The 18,977-nt window shown below is 40.0% G+C and overlaps 1 protein-coding gene across 2 annotated transcripts in view; it reads right to left on the minus strand.

Moving 5' to 3' along the window:
- LOC140202680 (proline-rich protein 5-like) overlaps nucleotides 1-16,254 on the minus strand; it is a 134,836-nt gene extending 118,582 nt beyond the window's left edge. The window contains exons 1-2 of one of the 2 annotated variants that reach the window (XM_072267832.1): nucleotides 15,888-16,254; nucleotides 6,006-6,117 (exon numbers count right to left, since the gene is read on the minus strand). The gene's annotated coding sequence lies outside the window, so the exon portion shown is untranslated. The remainder of the gene's footprint in view (nucleotides 1-6,005; nucleotides 6,118-15,887) is intronic. The other variant, XM_072267834.1, reaches the window with a different exon arrangement.
- Between the last annotated feature and the right edge of the window lie 2,723 nt (nucleotides 16,255-18,977).

An 18,977-nucleotide genomic window follows, 5' to 3' on the forward strand; every position in this document is an offset into this window, starting at 1 on the left:
ATCTCAGGTCAGATAGTCTCAGTATTTTAGAGAAAAAATGCAGAAATTCATTGGTGCTGCTGTGATTGTTCCCCTGCATTGGTTGTAACAGTATTCAGCAGATTAAACTGCAATTGTCATGGCAATTATGATATATCTATACTGATATTCTTTACATATTAATTTGTATCAACTTTCTAAACAACATCATTTGCTATGTCACCAATCAAAGGTCAAGATGTCTTCTGGGAAGATAAATCTTGCTGAAGAATTCATAATTATGTGAGAAGTTCAGAATCACAATGGCCCTAATACTACTCCATGAAGTAGGTTAGGTGCGAGTATTCCAGATTAAGATACAACACATAATTATCTTCTGGTATGATAAAACTTCAAATCTAACTTTGGCTTTCTCAGTATATAGAGAAAAAATAAAATGAGCTATCATGGTTAAGTGGCTTAATAAATGATATATTAAGTGATATATTATAAATGGTATATTTGAATCTATTTTGACTGAGCAGGCAGTTTTAACTTGGGTATTTATTTAAGTGTATTTATTTAAATGTATTTAGTTTTCAGCATATAATGAATGTTTTCCATTCATTGTAAACAATTAATATGTTTTATGGCTAATAATTCTATTGACAACAGAAAAAGAAGTTTATACAGGTTTTAAAATCCAAGATTGAAGGTGCTTATGATGAAAACATTTGACAGTTTTTTTAAAATTCACTGTCTTAACCCAGTGAATATCCTGTAACACAAACAATTTGCTGGATGAGCAAAGCGGGTTGAGCAGTGTCTCTGAGGGAAGGGTATTGCTCAGGTTTTGTACAAGAGAAATGTCAATGATTCCTCCTCCCACCCCCCCCATACATACATACATACATACACACACACACACACACACACACACACACACACACAGTACTCGACCTGCTCAGTTCCTCCATCAGATGTTTTCTTGTTCTATATACCGTTTTTGCTTGGAGTACTAAAAGAATCTTCACCTCCCACTGTTTCATCAGATATGGCCTAAGTTCAAGTGTGCAAAACCCAGTCATTGTAGGGTTTAGCGAAGCCCTGTCCTGCTGCTGAACAGAGCTGGCCTGACAATGCATGCACTGAATAAAATGCACAAAAATGTACAAGTATCTAGATTTATACATGTAAACTTTATAAATCAAAAAAGTTTGTCAATTAACTACTTATACATATCTTAACTTTACAAACTTTCATTATATATATAAACATAGTTTAAATTAAACTATGCAAATTTTATTTATTGTGCATTCCATTTACTTTGGAGCAATTTCCAGTATTTAGAAATTGTGATGTAGTACAAATTTGCTGTGTTCACACAAAGTAAAATTCCTTTTGGAAAATTAACAAATGTTCTTCTGATTTCTGTATGCTGTGGATGTATTTAAAAACTTTAGAATTGTTTAATTCATTTGGTTACAAAGGGCAGTTTTTACACGATCATAAATGCAAGTTATGGAAATTGCTTTGGTCATGCTTGCTTAAATATTAATCTGGCATTGTAGCACTAAGTGCTCCATATGGTATTGTTAATATGATATGTATTGTACTTGTGATCAATTCCAATGAATTGGAAAATAAATTTTACTCTCAGAACAAACTGCTGTGCTTCAGAAACCTAAGGAGTGATTTTCACACATAAGCTTAACTTTTCATTTCTACACAAAGTGTTTTTTTTTTAAAGCCCACTAAATGGATTCTTATTTAGAAATCTGACTAGATAGTGACTTCTTCAGAACCTTTTACTTTAATATGGACAGGAGTAAGGTATCACGTAAGTTCTATTATTCAGTCTATTATATATATATATATTTGTCTGTTGCTTTAAGATCACAAGATCCAGATGTAGTTAAGTATGTGCATCTTTAGAAAAGTTACAAAATAAGTTGCTCCAGTTTTTTTTCTGAGGAAGTTTAGAATCTGATTATTTCTGACAGGAAGCCATTAAAATTTGTATATAATTTTCTTATGTAATTAAAATTTGATAAAGGTACTCTGTAAACACCAATAGCTTTTCTTTTGGTTGCTTGTGTTAAGACAAGGATGCTGTAAGTGGGTTAAGTCAAGCTGAACTTCATTCATAACTCCTTTTTAAAGAGAACAGTTGATAGCAACACACATCAAAAACTGGATAAAATCCTACCTTAGCCATGTACATGGCAGATAACATTCATACCAATATATGCCAGGCAATGAATGCATCTTCAACATTTAAAAGAGCAGTCAATTCTCAGGGCCTTCATCAAATGTAATTTTCAAAAAATACACCAACACTTTGGCAGTAAGAGCAGGAAAGACTACAAGACAATGGCACATCTGCTGAGTTTTTAAAAGCTCCTCAAAGTCTACAGTTTCAAGTTAGGAATACAGTGGAATCCTCAGCTTTACATGAAGACTGAAGTATCTCATACTGAAGGAAATAGAGAGTAACTCATACACAATGCTGGAGGATTGCAGCCGCTCAGGCAGTAACTATGGAAAGGAATACACAGTCGATGTTTATGGCTGAGATTCTTCATCTGGACTGTGAAGGAAGGGCGAAGAAGCCAGAATAAGAAGGTGGGGGGAGGGGAAGGAGAACAAGCTGGAGGGAGATAGGTGAAGCCAGGTGGGAGGGGTAGGGGGATGAAGTAGGAAGCTGAGGTGATAGGTGGAAAAGGGCTAGAGAATAAGGATTCTTATAGGAAAGGAGAGGGAGAGTGGACCATGGGATAAAGGAAAGGAGAAGGGGCACCAGGGGGAGGTGATAGACGGGTAAGGAGAAGAGAATAAGTAAGAGGGAAGTCAAAATGAAGAGTGGGGGGGGGGGGGGAGAATTGCCAGAAGTTAAAGAAATTGATGTTCATGCCAGATAGAATATGAGGTGTTGAAAGTGGCCTCATCACCATGGAATAGGGATGGGGATTTGAATTAAAATGGTTGGCCACTGGGGAATCCCGCCTGTTTCGGATGGAATGAAAGTGCTCAACAAAGTGGTCTCCCAGTCTACATCAGGTCTCACCACTGTAGAGGAGGCTGCATCGGGAGCACCGGATACATTAGATCACCCCAGCAGATTTGCAGGTGAAATGTTGTCTCACCTGTAAGGACTGATTGGGGCCCTGAATGGTGGTCAGGGAGGAAGTGAATGGGCAGGTGTAGCACTTCTTTCATTTGTAGGGATAAGTACCGGGAGCGAAATTAGATGGGAGGGTGAATGGACAAGGGAATCACGGAGACAGTGATCTCTGTGGGAAGCAGCGGATAGTTCAGGGAGAGGGTTATAGATGTGTTTGATAGTAGGATCCTGTTGCAGATGGCAGAAGTTGTGAGGAATAATGAGCTTGATGCAGAGGCCCATGGGATGGTACACAAGGTGAAGAAGATCACTATTTCTGTTAAGGCAGTGCAAAATGCAGGAGTTTTGAGTGAGGACACCATTAATTGTGGAGAAAGGGAAACTCTGTACTTTGAAGGAGGAGGACATCGCTGGCGTTCTGGAAAGGAAAGCTTCATCCTGGGGAGAGATGCGGTGGAGACAAAGTAATTGAGAAAAGGGAATGGAGTTTTCCCTACTGGTGATAGTTTGGGAAAGTATTGTCAAGATAGCTGTGAGAGTTGGTAGGTTTATAAAAGATATTGGTAGACAGTTTGTCCTCCGAGATGGAGTCAGAGAGATCAAGAAAGAGGAGAGAGGTTTCAGAAATGGACCAAGTGAATTTAAGGGCAGGGTGAAAGTTAGAGGCGAAGTTAGTGAAATTGTCGAGCTCAGCATGGGTGCATGAAACAGTGCTAATACAGTCATCAATATAGCACAGAAGGAATTGGGGAGCATTACCAAGGAATGCTATTCCATGTAGCCAATGAAAAAGCAGGCATAGCTGGGGCCCATATAGATGTCCATGGCTACACCTTGGCTTTGGATACCAGTGAAGGCCTGATTGTTCCATGTAGCCAATGAAAAGGCAAACATAGCTGGGTGTGAGTGATGGCTTAGAAGATAAACTGTGCCACATAGACAAACAATCCTTCCAGGTGAAGCATCACTTCACCTGTAAATCTGCTGAAGTCATCTACTGTATCTGGTGTTCCCGAAACAGCCTCCTCTACATTAGATCCAATACCTATGACCCAACATAGATTGGAGCACCTACACTCCATCCTCAGCAAGCAGAATTTCCCAGTGGCCAACTATTTTAATTCCAATCCCCATTCCCATTCCAGCATCTCAGTCCATAGCCTCCTCTACCACTAGGATGAAATTTACTCTCAATTCTGCCTCCAATCTGGTGGCATGAACATCAATTTCTCTAACTTCCAATAATTTTCCCCCTTTCCCTTTCCTCTTCTACCATTCCTCACTCTGACTCCCCTGTTACCTGTATCTCTTCTCCTTCACCTGCGTATCACCTCTCTCTAGTGCCCTTTCTCCCATGGTCCACTCTCTACTCCCATTAGATTCCTTCATCTTTCCCACCTATAACCTCCCAGCTTCTCACTTCTTCCCCACTCCCCCCCACCCACCTGGCCTTCACCTATCGCCTTCTACCTTGTACTCCTTGTCCTCCCACGCACCTTCTTATTCTGGCTTCTCCTCTCTTCCTTTCCAGTCCTGCTGAAGAGTCTCAGCCTAAAATATTAACTGCTTTGTTCCTTTTCATAGATGTTGCCTGAGCTGCTGACTTCCTCCACCATTTTGTATGTGCTACTCTCGATTCCCAGCATCTACACAACCTCTTGTGTCACGGAAATGGAACCATCCTAAAAAAAACCATTGTTATCGGTCAATTATTCATTTCTATACATTGTATGTTGTAATACTATTGATTGTTTCAGCGTTATACAGCATAAGGTGAAACCGCCAGCATTTATCCCATTCAGTGAGTCAGAATTTCTGTTTATCTGCCAACAATGGGAGAGAATTGTGGAAAATCAGGTCTCTCTATTCCAAGTGATAAAGAATCACAATGTAAATATTTTCTTCATTCATTCATTCAATGGCATGAAAGCCTATAATTATTGCAGTTATTTTGCTTTCTTATTTGGTCTTGAAAAATCCAGTTCCTATGGCGAAGTTACTCCATTGTTCTGATAGGGATAGGATTAGTTCTGGTGGAAGTAAAGTAACAGCAATATAATATAAATTACGTTGGTGCATAACTTGGAGGGACATTGATATTGTTCTCTACTGCTTGTTGCCCTTGTCCTTTTAGGTCATGGGTTTGGAGGTGCTACCAAAAAATTTGGTAAATTGCTGCGATGCATTTTGATCACGGTCTACAATGCAGCCATGCTGTGGGATTCAAGTGGGGGAGTAGTATTAAGACTGGTGGAGAGGGTTCTAGTACAACAACCAATTGATAGTGGTTGAGTATGGTTGGAGCCTCAGTGATCCGGGAGTATACAATCACACTTCTGACTTGTGCCTTCCAGATGGAAGGACTATCAGGAATCAGGATGGTGAGTAACTCTGCCAATGTAAACCGAGCAGTGAGTTTAATGTAGTTGGTCTCCATAAATTTCCTTTCAATGGTAATTCATAAATAGTAATGCAGTTGAATGCCAGGGAGAAGTAGTTACTGGACAGGATCTGACCACTATGTTGCGTGAATGCTACTTCTCTTTATCAGCCATGTCTTAATCCTGATTGCTGTCTTCATCATGCTAATTGTGGGCCACATTACTTTTTTGTGTGAGGAGTTGTGAATGATATTGAATCCGTGATCATAAATGAACAGTTACACTTCTGACCTTATAATACAAGGAATGCCATTGAAGTAGCTCAAAAAATGTTTAAGGTTTAGAAATGTATAACCTTAAATTAAGCTGTTTAGCATTGATTTGTCTCTCAGTCAGATGAATATGGGTTCAAAATCAATTGATTTTATAAAATTCTACCTTTAAATTTCAGAGTAGTTTTAATAGAGAGTGGGAAGAAGTGCCTTTTACAGGATCACCCTGGAGTAAAACAGCTACAGCATTGAAAAACTTGGACTCAGTACCTGATGCAGGGTCTCGACCCAAAATGTCGACAATTCCTTTCCTGCCACAGATGCTGCTCAACCCTCTGAATTCCTCCAGCAGTTTATTTATCCTCTCTGTTCTCCTGGTTTGCTATAGAATAAAACAATATGCAGAATAAATTGTGAACTAACATTCAGGTCCCAAATGGCCTTTCATTAATTTAAAATTTTTGTCTGACATTTTTTAACCTTTTATTAATAGAGACACTACATTAGCCATTTGCAACTCACTTCACTGATAGTGATGAATGAAATAAAATGCTCACAAGTTCTACACACCACATTCAAAACTGAAGACCTATTTGGTCATACCAATACACAGGTAATCTTTCTCATGATTCACATGCAACCTCGGGTATAAAGTTTGCAAACAGTTTCTAATTTTGGAGACAGACCAACCTTAGGTGTCAAATAATATTGGCTAAACAAATCAATACATTTTGGATTTTAAAAGTTCTGAGGAAATCACCAATAACTGGTGGAAATAGGAGATTGAGAAGAAGGGAGTGAGACACAAACACAAGATAGGATTTTTGCTGAACCATACATGGGACATTGCTGCTGAACTCACTGTGGAAGACAGGAGCAGCATGCCAGAAATTCGAGACTGTCAATGGCAGAAGTGAGTGTAGTTGATATTACTCACAAGAAGGTGCTTGGAAAGCTAGACGGTTTGAAGCTAGATAAATCACCTGGACCAGATGGACTACACCCCAGGTTCTGAAAAAGGTAGCATAAGTGAGTGTGGAGGTATTATTAGTGATCTTTCAAGAATCAGGAACTTAGAGGCTAGTTAGCCTGACTTCAGTGCTTGGTAAGATGCCGGAGAAAGAAGAGGTTTCAGAGTATGTGGAGACACAAGATAAAATAGGCTAAAGTCAGCATGATTTCCTTATACGAAAATCTGTTTGAATTCTTTGAGGAAATAATCAGCAGGATAGACAAAGGGGAGTCGGTGGATGCTGCTTACTTGGATTTTTAGAAAGCCTTTGACAAGACGCCACACATTAGTCTGTTAAAGAAGATAAGAATCCATGGTATTACAGGAAGATAGTACCATGGATCGAGGATTGACTGAATGGCAGAAGGCACCGAATGGGAATAAAGAGGGCCTTCTCTGCTTGGCTGCTGATGAATACTGGCTTTCGCCAAGGGGTAGTGATTGGTCCATTGGATGGCAGAACTGAAGGCTTTGTGGCCAAGTTTGAACATGATACAGAGATATGAGAGGAGCAGGTAGTGTTAAGGAAGGAAGGAGCCTGCTGAAAGATTTAGACAGACAGGAGAATGAGCAAAGAAGAGGCAGATGGAATACAGTGCAGGGAAGTATATCGTCATGCAACTTTGTAGAAGGAACAAAGACCATACGACATAGGAGCAGAATTCAGCCGATCAAATCTGTTCCACTATTCCATCAAGGCTGATTTATTATCCCTCTCAATCTATTCTCCTGCCTCAATCTATTCTTTACTAATCAAGAACCTACCAACCTCTACTTTAAATATTACCCAATTACTTGGCCTCCACAGTTGTCTGTGGCAATAGCTTCCACAGAATCACCATCCTCTGGCTAAAACAAAATCCTCATCATCTCTTTTCTAAAGAGTTGTCCCACTATTCTGAGACTACGCTCTCTTGTACTAAATTCCCCCCAAAGGAAACATTCTCTCCACATCCACTCTATCTAGGCCTTTCAATATTCAATGAGATGTCTCCTCATTCTTCTAAACAATGTGTACAAGCCCAGAGCCATCAAATGCTCCTCACACATTAACTCTTCCATAGAGTCATCGAGCATGACAGCAGAGAAACAGGCATTTGGCTCAGGAAATCCATGCTGAACTATTAATCTGCCCTCGTCCCATTGACCTGCTCCCAGACCATAGCCCTCCATACCCCTCCCATCCATGTAACTATCCAAATTCCTCAACCCTGTATCTACCACTTCTACTGGAGGTTCATTCCACACTCTCACGAACTTCCTAGTGAAGAAGTTCCCCTCATGTTCCTCTTAAACATTTTGCCTTTTGCTCTTAACCCATGACTTCTAGTTCTAGTCTCACCCAACCTCGGTACAAAAAGCTAGTTTGTATTTATCCTATCTATACTTATCATAATTTTGTATACCTCTATTAAATCTTCCCTCATTCTCCTATGCTCTAGAGAATAAAGTCCTAACCTATTCAACCTTTCCGTGTAACTCAGGTCCTCAAGTCCTGGCAACATCTCTGTCTATTTTCTCTGCATCCTTTCTATTTTATTTACATCTTTCCTGGAGGTAGGTGACCAAAGTTGCACACAAGTCCCCAAATTAGGCCTCACCAACATCTTATACAAATTCAACATAACATCCCAACTTCTGTATTTAATGCTTTGATTTATTGAGGCTAATATGCCAAAAGCTATCTACCTGTGATACCACTTCCAAGGAATTACGAACCTGTATTCCCAGATCCCACTGTTCTACCACATTCCTCAATGCCCTACTGCTCACCATGTAAGTCTTGCCCTGGTTTGCTCTCCCAAAGTGCAACACCTCACACTTGTCTACATTAAATTCCTTGTGTCATTTTTCAGCCTTTTTTTCCAATTGGCCTAGATCCCACTGTAAGCTATGATTGCCTTCTTCACTGTCCACTACGCTCCCAATTTTGGTGTCGTCCACAAATCTGCTGAGTTAAGTCAATCATCAAGAAATGGAAAGAATATGGCACAGTTGTAAATCTGCCTAGAGCGGGTTGTCCCCAAAAACTGAATGACTGTGCAAGAAGGGGACTTGTGAGTGAGGCCACCAACAGACCTGTGACAATTCTGGAGGAGTTACAAGCTTCAGTGGCTGAGATGGGAGAGACTGTGCATACAACAACTCTTGCCCAGGTGCTTCACCAATCATAGCTTCATGGGAGAGTGGCAAAGAGAAAGCCACTATTGAAAAACTCTCACATGGAATCTTGGTTAGAGTGGGAGATTCTGAAGTCAGCTGAAAGAAGGTCCTATGGTCTGATTAAAACAAAATTGAGCTTTCTGGGCATCAGTCTAAACGTTATGTTTCGTGAAGGCCGAACACCGCACATCATCAAAAACACACCATCCCTACCATGAAGCATAGTGGTAGCTGTATCATGCTGTAGGGATGCTTCACTGCAGCAGGCCCAAGAAGGCTTGTGAAGGTAAGAATGCCGCAAAATACTGCGAGATTCTGACGGAAAACTTGACGCAGTCTGCAAGAGAACTACGACTCAGGAGAAGATCTGTTTTCCAGCAAGACAAAGCCAAAGCTACACAGGAATGTTTTAAAAACAACAAAGTTAATGAACTGGAGTGACCAAGTCAGAGTCTAGACCTCAATCCAATTGAGAATTTGTAGCTTGACTTGAAAAGGGCTGTTCACTCACAATCCCCATGTAATCTGACTAAGCTTGAGCAGTTTTGTAAAGAAGAATGGGGAAAAATTGCAGTGTCCAGGCGTGCAAGACTGATAGAGACCAATCCATGCAGTATCAAGGCTGTAATTGCTGCCAAAGGTGCATCTACTAAAGACTAACTTGAAGGGGGTGAATACTTATGCAATCAACTATTTTGTGTTTTATTTTTGTAATTAATTTAGATCACTTTGTGGAGATCTGTTAACACTTTGACACAAAAGTTTTTTCTGTTGATCAGTGTCAAAAAAAGCCAAATTAAATCCATTTAATTCAATGTTGTAAAACAATAAAACATGAAAACTTCCAAGGGAGGTGAATACTTTTTATAGGCATGTATATCATGTCCTTTATATTACTTTCCAGTAGCTTACTCTCTACTGATGTCAGGCTCACTAGCCTATAATTTCCTGGCTTATTCTTAGAGCCCTTCTTAAACACTGGAACATTAGCTATCCTCCAATCTTCAGTCGTGGCTAAAGATGTTTAAAATGTCTATGCAATTTCTGCATCAGCCTCTCATAGATTATGAGGAATGCCTTATCAAGCCATGGTGATTTATCCACCCTAATTTGCCTCAAGACAGCAAACATCTCTGTAATCCGTATAAGGTTCATGACCTCAGTGCTGCTTTGCCTCACTTCTATGGACTCTGTGTCAGTGTCCAGAGTAAATCCATTTAAGATATCCCCCATTTCTTTTGACTCCATGCATAGATGACCACACTGATCAATAGAGGACCAATTTTGTCCCTTGCTATCCTTTTCCGCTTACTATATCTGTACAAGCCCTTGGGATTCTCCTTCACCTTGTTTGCAAGAAAAATCTTATACATTATTTTAGCTTTCTGATTTCCTTTTTAAGTGTCCTTTTGTATTTCTTATAATCCTCAAGTATCTCGTTTACTCCTTCCTACCTATATATGCGCTGCACCTCCTTTTTTTAAACAGGGCTTCAATACTTTGTGAAAGCCAAGGTTCCCTAAACCTAATATCCATGCCTTTTATTCTGACAGGAACGAGGTCTATACTCACATAATTTCACTTTTGAATGCCTCCCATTTATCAAGTGCACCTTTTACGTGAAACAACCTGTTCCAATCTACACTTTGCCAGATACTTTCTAATACCATCAAAATCAGCCTTTCTTCAATTTAGAATCTCAACCTGAGGACCAGATTTGTCCTTCTCCATAATTAACTTGAAACTAATTATGATCACTAAGTGAAAAGTGTTTCCCTACACAAACTTCCATCACATCCCCTGTCTCATTCCTTAACAGGGCATCTAGTGTCATCCTCTCTCTAGTGGGACCTCTGTGTAGTGATTAACAAAACATTCCTGAACACATTTGATAACCTCTATTCCATCCAATGCTTCTACAATATGGGAGTCTCAGTCAATATGTGGAAAGTTAAAATCACCTACTATCACAACCTTACATTTCTTGCAACAATCTATGATCTCTCTTCAAATTTTCTCCTCTAAATCTTGCTGACTATTGAGTGGTTTATAATATATTCCTGTTAATCTGTTCATTCCTTTCATATTCCTCAGTTCCATCCATATAGCCTCTGTAAGATAAGCTCTTAAGACTCTGCTGTCTAAGCAATTCCATGACATCTTCCTGACCAGTAATGTCACTCCTCCCCCTTTAATCCCTCCTGCTCCAACATGTCTAAAACAATGGAACCCGGGAACACTGAGCTACTAGTCCTGCCTCTCCTGCAACCATCTCACCCATGGCTATAATGCCATAATTTCACAAGTTAATCCATGCCTTAAACTCATCCGCCTTTCCTACAATAGCTGATTATTGACTTCAGGAGGAGGAAACCGGAGGTCCATGAACCAATCCTCATCGGATGGTCAGAGCTGGAGAGGGTCAGCAACTTGAAATTCCTTGGAGTTATCATTTTGGAGAACCTGTTCTGGGCCCAACTTGTAAGGGCAATTATGAAGAAAGCATGGCAGTGCCTCTACTTCCTTAAGAATTTGTGAAGATTCAACATGACTTCTAAAACTTTGACAAACTTCTACAGATATATAGTGGAGAGTATATTGACTGGCTACATCACAGTCTGGTATGGAAGTGCCAATGCCCTTTAACAGAAAATCCTAGAAAAAGCAATGGATACAGCCCAGTCCATCATGGGTAAAGCCATCCTCCCACCATTGAGCATATCTACACAAAGCTTAGTAGCAGGGAGGCAGCATCCTTCATCAGGGAAGCCCACCATCTAAGTCATGCTGTCTTCTCTCTGCTGCCATCAGGAAGAAGGTACAAGATCCTCAGGACTCACACCACCAGGTTCAGAAACAGCTATTACATCTCAACCATCGTGCTCTTGAACCAAAGGGGATATCTTCACTCAACTTCACTTGCCTCATCATTGAAATGTTCCCACAACCTATAGACTCACTTTTGAGGTCTCTTCATCTCATGTTCTTGCTATTTATTGCTTATTTCATAATTTTTATTACAGCTTTCTTTTTGTATTTGCACAGTTTGTTGTCTTTTGCACATTAGCTGCACCCAAGTTGATGTGGTCTTTCAATGATTCTGTTGTGGTTATTATTATATTATTATATGCCAAATACATTAATATTATTATATTACACAAGAAAATGTTTCTCAGGATTGTGCATGTTGATGTATATATATATACATTGATATTAAATTTACTTTGAACTTTTAATACTCCTTGCATGAAATGTACACAATTTAGAATATTAAGCTCATCCTGCTCAAGCACCCTTGATTCCTGTCTTTGATTGTAGGATTAACAATATCTTTCCCCACAGCCACTCCAATAGCTGTTCTCGCACTCTGATTCCCATCACCCTTGAACTCTAGTTTAATCATCTCCCCCAACCCTACAGCAATGGCAAACCTTCCCACAAGGATATTAGTCCCCATCCAGATCTGGTGCAAACTGTCCCAAATGTATAGACTAGTTTCTAAACAGAGGTGCAAAGGGACTTGGGAGTCTTAGTGCAGGATTCCTTAATGCTTAAGTTGCAAGTTGAGTTGATTGTAAGGAAGGCAAATGCAATGTTAGGATTCAGTTCCATAGAATATTAAAACATGGGTGTAATGATAAAGCTTTGTATAACACGTTGGTCAGACCACATTTGGAGTACAGTGAGCGGTTTTGAGCTTCATATCTAAGAAAGGATGTGCTGGCAGAGAAGGTTTATAGGAATGTTCCTGCGAATGAAAGGATTAACGTAGAGCAGTGTTTGATGATCCTGGGCTTGCACTCGACAGAGTTTAGAAGAATGAAGGGGCTCTCATTGAAGCTTACTGATTATTGAAAGATTGAGATGGAGTGGACGTGGAGAGAATATTTCCTATAGTAGGAGAGTCTAGGACCAGAGGGCACAGCCCCAGGATAGAAGGATGTTCCCTTAGAACAGAAATAAAGAAGAATTTCTCTAGGCAGAGGGTAGTGAGTCCGTGGAATTCGCTACCACAGACTCTAGTGGCTGAAAGATTAGGTACATTTAAAGCAGAATTTGATTACTAAGGGCTTCAAAGGTTACAGGGAGAAGACAGGAGAATGAGGTTGAGGAGGATTAAATAAATCAGCCATGATTTTGTGGTGGAGCAGACTTGATGGGCCAAATGGTTTCATTCTTCTCCAATATTTTATGGTATTTTATGGTCTTATGCAATCACTCTGTAAAGAGTTTTCTCTTGCTCTTTGTAAGATTTAAAGGTATCTTTGACGAACTTTTTTATTGCTAATCTATGGATGACTCGCCTGCACCATGAATGTGCTGTTACACGAATCTGATATAAATCTAGACTTGACTGCTTTTAGTTCACCAAAACGCAAGTCAGTTCTCTACTGCTTCCCACACGTCTGGAAATTCCTTAATGTTTATAAATTAAATTTGTACAACATTCAATTATTCCTCCAAACCTTCCTAGAATATGTATCTTCCTCAATTGAGAAGTTAGTGTCTGAAATCTCAATCTGTATCCGACCATCAAGAAATGTGTGAACTGTAACTCCTAAAGTAGTATAATTACAAGGAAAACTCAATGAGAGCCTTTTCTATTCCTGCAAGCCAAGCTCTACAGCAGGGGTTCCCAACCTTTTTTATGCCATGGACCCCTACCATTAACCAAAGGGCCTGTGAAACCCAGGTTAGAAACCACTGCTCCACAGAGTGCCCCAAACTTACAAAAAACAGCCTTCCCTTACTGAGTTTACATTTGTTGCCAAATACAAACAATGCTGCAGAGACATTCTTGGATTTAAAATCTAGATATGCAACACTGTTTACGGGCTATTTTGTAAAAGGTAATTTGTTATCATTTTGGAAGAACACTGGGGTATCTTCTGCCTAGCTATATAACAGTGGCTTAGTTTCTGAATTTCCAGGTGATTATTACACATTCAATATGTTGGTTGTGCCTTCATAATTTCATTAATTTGTTTTCTTTACAGTGGCATTAATGTTTTATACAGTAATATTTTTTTACTAGCACAAAACACATTAATTTCCTCTGTTTAGTTTTAGAAACTAACATCAGTATAAATTTGTATACATTTGAACAATTTGGCTTCAATATCATGGTGGTTGAATGAATTCTATAAACAGAAGTTCTCACTAGAATACAAATCTAAGAGATTTATGAATTGTCCAGGGCAAAATTCCAGGCCCCAAATGCTTATATATTTCTGAAATATGCAATTAATAATGCTGTTATTTAAGGAGGCAGGACAACAAGATCTCATAAACAGCAAAGGAATGAATAACCAGCAAGTCTATTCTTGGTACTGTTCGTCAATGTAGAAAATAATCAGAAGTCCTTCATGCTCTTGGAAATCCACTGAAAGTTATGTGGAAAGCTCTGCTCTGTTTATTCTATAAATCTGGCTGGGAAGAGGAATGTTTAGTTTTTAATCATGCCAAAAATAGATATTTTTGAAACCTCCTAGCAAAGTTATCCAGTCCAACACTTGAAATTCACTATCAGTTTAATATTTAAGCAACTACGACATTCATTTTGCTACTATGGAACAGAAAAGCTGTTATATTTATGTAGTTATTTTTAAGACATGTTTATGCTCTGTGCAACCATAGATATACCTCAGGTGCAGAAAGTAATTCTGCCAATTTCCACACAGTAAATCGGACTGAGATTATAACCATATACTTTAGAATCAGAATCAGAATCAGGTTTATTATCACTGGCATGTGACGTGAAATTTAATAATATTTGTTGAGACATCATTATTGCCCAGGACACGAAAAAGACCCACACTCTTAAAAAATTGGTATCTGATTTTTAACATCCACCTCAGGGGAAAAATCAGGTACCTGCTCAGTGTCTTCTACAAGACAGCAGCTCTGACAGACAGGAGCATCTATTATACTGGACTATATGCTGAATTGTGCGTCCATAAAACTGGATTTAAGAATAAACAATTAATTCAGTCTGCCTTCACTAGGTATGTATTTTTTTTTGTTTAGGATATAAGAAGTTAATTATCAGTGTTAAGAGACACTGACATATTGCCACTGATTATAACAATGTTACAACCTAGTGGCAATAGGAACTACTCCTGGGTAAAGTTCGTTTCAGCACTGTGCGAAATAAAATTCTGTGGGGAGAAGCTTATCTGTGGTCACTTGCACTAAATGTACAGCGTCTGTTCCCAGGCATTCAGTCTCCATACAGTCAAGGACACAATTCCAATCCTTTCCCATCTCACCTGCCCGGCACTCTGATAACAGTGCCCCCTGCTGCATTTGCGTGATATCGGTGTTCACTGCAGGGTCCTGGGACTCACCAAAACCTGGTGCCCTTTGACCCAACATTTTAATGCCTTCAAGCCGACGCGGTGAGGATGGGTGGGGAGGGGGTCACTGAGGAGAAATCAACTACTGACAGCTAATCACACTTATTAGTTATTGAAGGACAAAACATCATCCGATCCCACAAAATTCTGCTAAAAGTTCCGTGCCGCAACGTTTCATTTTCACGGTTAAAGAGGTCCATGGACTTTTCAGTAGCTGCAGCGTCTGCAACCAAGGGCGGGAGTAACATCAATCTAGTTAGACTTTTCCGCCGGCTGTAAAGCAGGTCAACTGCATCTATATAATGCGCAATTGAAACGAAAGACTCTTTTATGTCAATACTCTCTTCAATGGAAAAGAAATAAACATCAAAGTAACCCTTACAAGTTTGCATTTAAAATCTAGTCCCCCAGATCACTGCTTTAAACTCAGCCAAGATATGGCTCCCCGGGGCTTGGGAGACGAGCAAATCTACACCTATTTTCCAAGACGATCCTACTACCAGCGCTCACCGTTAGGCTCCCTACGATCTACCTGCCGCCAGAGTTGTCTTCATTATCCGGGCAGCAATGAAAATAAAACGTCTTTTATATCGGGGTAGGTACATACTCCTTTTAACCTACCGTGACTTACAGCCGCTGCTGAGAGCGACAGAGTGAGATGCCAACAGCCACAGTCATCAGCGGTTCCTACGGCCAACTGCAAATATTTTTATTCATCAAACGTTGCAATCCACGAACTTGTCCGTTTCACCACGCCGAGGGAGTAAACCCATCCGAGGTCTCGGCATAGAGAACGGTTCCCTCTGCCTCCGAAGATGCGTTGAATGAAAATGGTTCTTCTTCCGCGCTGTCTTAGAATGTAAGCATTATTTGACTTCGCCTTCTTCGTGCCTATATTGCAGCCGTCCGGCTGTGTAAGATGTTTGGGGGAGGAAATGCACAATGTGCTTGCTGCAAATTAAACTGGATGTCAGCCAGAAAGGACTTAAAGGCAACATCCGCCCCAAACCACAGCAACACAAACACAAATGGTACGTCAGAAGCAAAGGCCAAGATATGAATAAGTGATTGGTTTTCTGTTGGTTCCCTTTTCTCCCTTTTGCCTTTTAATTAGGTAACAGACTGTGCCATAACAACATCTTTTTGTTTTCCTGCAGGGCCACGATGAAAAACGTGGGATTCTTGAATTTGCCCAGTGCAGCATTTTTTTGTGATCTAATTGTGTTTGCACCGAGAGAATAGCCCTGTGCCATCTTGCAACAACTTCAATAACAATTTGCATTTGTTTATCATCTTTGTGGTTAAAAAAAAACACCTCAACAACTCCTCGGGATTCCATCAGAGATTAAATTTGACAGGGAGACAAGAAAGCTGTGTGAGGTGGGGGAGGGGTTCGGACATTCCGGGGGGGTGGGTGGGTGGGGTGGAGGGGGAGAGAGAGAGAGAGATAGATTGAGAGAACTGAAAGAATTTTAGATCTGGACCACTAATTACACTGCAGCAGAGATTGGTGTAGAAAGTTTGTCCATCTGCAGACAGAATGAGGAAGAATATTGCACAGTTCAAAGTTCAAAGTAAATTTATTAAAGTACATACACGTTACCATATACTACCCTGAGATTTATTTTCTTGTGGGCATTTACAGTAACTACAAAGAAACACAAACAAATCAATGAAAAGCGGCACACACCAAGATGGGCAAACACCCAATACACAAAGACAATAAACTGTGGAAATAGAATAAGGGAAAAACACACACACACACACAAAATAATAACAATAAATAAACAAGCAACAAATATTGGGATCATGAGATGAAAAGTCCTTTAAAGTGAGTCCATAGGTTGAGGGAATACTTCAGTGATGGAGTGAGTGAAGTTATCCCCTCTAGTTCAAGAGCCTGATGGTCGGTTAATAACTGTTCTCGAATCTAGTGGAGTAAATCCTAGGGTTCCTGTACTACCTTCCTGATGGTAGCAGCAATGATAGAGCATGGACTAAATGGTGGGGGTTCTTGATAATGGATGCTGCTTTCCTGCGATATGCTCAATGTTGGGGAGGACTTTATCCATTTTGGATTGGGCTGTAAACACTACCTTTTGTAGGCTTTTCCGTTCATGGAGATTGCTGTTTCCATATCAGGGCGTGATATAACCAATCAGTATACTTTGCTTCAATGTTGATATAGATAAACCCCCTTTGGTGTTTGTCTGGCTGGCTTCTTGGATCCTAGAACAGTGTGGAATGCTCTCCTCCTCCTTACTTCCAAATGCATTGTGAGTTAGGGTGAAGTTTAATCAAGTTCAAGTTTATTGTCAACCATACACATGTATATCAGCAAACAAAACAACGTTCCTCTGGACCAAGGTGGAATACAACCATACACATGTATATCACCAATGAAACAACATTCCTCTGGATCAAGGTGCACAGCACAGTACATATGGTGCCTATAAAATGTATTCACCCCCTTGTTAGATTTCATGTTTTATTGTTTTACAACATTGAATCACAGTGGATTTATTTTGGCTTTTTGGAAACTGATCAACAGAAAAGACTCTTGACTGTCAAAGTGAAAACAAATTTCTACAGATTGGTCTAAATTTATTACAATTATTAAACAAAAATAATTGGTTGCATAATTACTCACCCCTTCAAGTCAGTATTTAGTAGATGCAACTCTGGTAGCAATTACAGCCTTGAGTCTGTGTGGATGGGTCTCCACTTTGCACACCTGGACACTGCATTTCTTGCCCATTCTTCTTTTCAAACTGCTAAAGCTCTGTCAGATTGAATGGGGATTGTGAATGAAAAGCCCTTTTCAAGTCCAGCCACAGATTCTCAATTGGATTGAGGCTTGGACTCTGACTTGCAACTCCAGGATGTTAACTTTATTGTTCTTAAAACATTCCTGTGTAGCTTTGTCTTTGTCTTGCTGGAAAACAAATCAACTCCCAAGTCACAGTTCTCTTGCAGACTGCATTAAGTTTTCCTGCAGAATTTCACTGTATTTCCCTATATTTTGCCTCATTCATTTTACCCCCTTACTTCACAAGCCTTCCAGGGCCTGCTGCAGTGAAATATCCCCATTCAATGATGCAGCCGCCTCCATGCTTCACGGTATGGATGGTGTGTTTTTGATGATGAGCAGTGTTTGGCTTATGCCAAACATTACGATTAGTCTAATGGCCAAAAGCTCAGTTTTGGTTTCATCAGAGCATAGCACCTTCTTCCAGCTGACTTCAGAGTCTCCCAAATGCCTTCTAGTAAACTCTAGACTAGATTTCGTGGAAGTTTTTTTATTGACAGTGGCTTTCTCTTTGCCACTCTCCCATAAAGCTGCAACTGGTGAAGCACCCGGGCAACAGTTGTTGTATGCACAGCCTCTCCCATCTGAGGCAATGAAGCTTGTAGCTCCACCAGAATTGTCATGGGTCTCTTAGTGGCCTCTCTCACTAGTCCCCTTCTTGCATGGTCACTTGGTTTTTGAGGACTGCCTGCTCTAGGCAGATTTACAGCTGTGCCATATTCTTTCCATTTCTCGATGATTGACTTAACTGGATCCAAGGGATATTCAGTGACTTGGAAATTTTCTTGTATCCAACTCCTGATTTGTGTTTTTTAATAACCTTTTTGCGGAGTTGCTTGGAGTGTTCTTTTGTCTTCATGGTGGTCGTTTTTGCCAGGAGATTCTCACCATCAGTTGGACAT

This window comes from Mobula birostris, chromosome 9 (assembly GCF_030028105.1).
Source record: "Mobula birostris isolate sMobBir1 chromosome 9, sMobBir1.hap1, whole genome shotgun sequence".
NCBI classification, from domain to species: Eukaryota; Metazoa; Chordata; class Chondrichthyes; order Myliobatiformes; family Myliobatidae; genus Mobula; species Mobula birostris.